This window comes from Phalaenopsis equestris, unplaced genomic scaffold, assembly GCF_001263595.1.
Source record: "Phalaenopsis equestris unplaced genomic scaffold, ASM126359v1 Scaffold227170, whole genome shotgun sequence".
Lineage (NCBI taxonomy): Eukaryota > Viridiplantae > Streptophyta > Magnoliopsida > Asparagales > Orchidaceae > Phalaenopsis > Phalaenopsis equestris.
Genome location: NW_018245167.1, coordinates 316 through 2274, shown reverse-complemented (window position 1 = coordinate 2274; position 1959 = coordinate 316). Strand labels below are relative to the sequence as shown.

Genomic DNA, 1959 nt, shown 5'->3' with positions numbered 1-1959 from the left:
TGCTGGTAGGAGTGGATTTCTTGTTGAGCATTACTGCTCTTTGAGTTTCTTCATGGTGTACTTCCGAGAAAGCCTCATGGATTGAAGGTAGGGGACTTCTCCCAATAATTCTACCCCTTACCTCGTCAAAATCCCCATTAAGACCAGCAAGAAATTTAAAAATTCTATTTGCATCAACAATGTTCTTATACCTGCTAGCATCGTCAGGACACTTCCACTCTTGATCGTTAAATAAGTCTAGGTCTTGCCATATTCTCTTCAAAAAATTAAAATATTTTGTGACAGAATCATTATCTTGACTAATATCACCAAGTTTCAGGGAAAGTTCATAAACCTGTGATTGGTTATCCATATCCGAATACATTTGGGCCACATTCTCTCAGAGCTCTTTGGCAGTAGAGTAACATATGCAGTTTGCGCCTATCTCCTCTTCCATTGAGTTCACCAACCAGGTCTTTATCATGGAATTTTTTGCATCCCAGGTTGCGTGGGATGGATCTGTAGTGGCTGGCTCACGGACTTCCCCTGTTAGGTAGCCTATCTTCCCTCTTCCTCTAATGTAAATTCTCACCGATTGTGACCAGTATAGAAAATTGTCACCATTGAGCCAGATTGTGGTGATCTGGGCTGGATGATTTTCGGTGGTTCTAGAGGAGAGTCGTGTGGAATCAGACGGCAGGGTGGAGGGCTGAGTGGAGGTAGCAGAATCATTTGTATTTTCAGACATGATAGAAGAAAGGGAAGAAGTGTTTTCTCACGGCTGGACAAGCTACATCTATTGATGTCATAGTAGTGGTTATTCTGCATAAATATCAGGTAATTAAATCTAAATATATAAAAACTTTGAAATAGAAAGAGAGCGGAATCAAACCATATATCTTTTTCCATAGTGAACTTGCTTCAAAATCTCTAAGAAGCTTAATTTTGCTGGAAAATATTGTGACAGATTCCCACTTCAGATTTTGTTATTTCTTAGTGTTCTGGTAAAAATGTGTTTTTTAGTTCTTCATATATCCTTTTTGCCTTAGTTTTGCAGCATAGCACACTACAAATTGTCATATGAAAGTAAATTCATTGTTTAGCGAAACTGACAGGGAAGAGATGGCCATTGATGAGGCTGAACTCAAGCCAGGTGAGTTTGTGGATAAAATGCACCATCAACACAAGCTTCACGAGCAGGTATTTACATTCCCATTTTTTATTAAGAAAGCACATTGTTAACAAAACTGACTCACCATTAAATACGTTGTAGCAATTGGAAATGCTTAAGAATATGCGCAGGTTTCAGCCAGACGTCCAATCAGGAATTCTAGAAAGGGTAATTCTCTTTCTTTCTGTGCCAAGTTATTACATTAGTTGCATGCATAAATCTTCAAACCCATATTTAGCATTAGGGCTGTGAATCCAACTGAATGGCTAAGGATCGCTAGAAAATCTGACTGTTTTTTATCCAATTAAATCCAGATAAAATCAATGAGTCATCCAACAAGTCAATCACAACTTGAACTTGAATTAAGCTAGGACTTGATACCGGAATTTAACAAACATCGAATGGGAAGCAAATATTATTAATGGATTCAAATCTGAACATACAACAAAGAAACATGAAAATCTGAAATTGCAATGAAACAACACACAACACTAGAACATGGGCTTGATCTAGGGTAAGGTGGTACCGGTTAAGGGTTTGGACCACCCGGGTTGATGGGTAGGAGACGGCTAGCAAGCTGGTAGGGGAAACTGCTGGTACTGGGGTGGGATGGCAGCTGGTTGAGGGGAAAACAGTAACAGGTCTGAGGGAAACCAGCAATGTGGCTGTTTTTCTTTGGCGGAAGCAAGGGGGATAATGACGAGTTTGGAGGGAATCAATATAGGCAAGAGTGGGGGAAGGGTAGAAGAAAATAAGCTCCACCTAGAGACCAAGATACAACTGGAGCACCACTTGGATGATGTACAACC

At 40.0% G+C, this 1959-nt stretch overlaps 1 long non-coding RNA gene across 1 annotated transcript; it reads left to right on the top strand.

The window, feature by feature from the left end:
* The first annotated feature begins 1071 nt into the window (after nucleotides 1–1071).
* On the top strand, nucleotides 1072–1319 carry LOC110037927. The gene is made up of 2 exons (XR_002295378.1): nucleotides 1072–1179; nucleotides 1253–1319. It is a non-coding gene; the product is annotated as an uncharacterized LOC110037927 (long non-coding RNA).
* The last annotated feature ends 640 nt before the right edge of the window (nucleotides 1320–1959 follow it).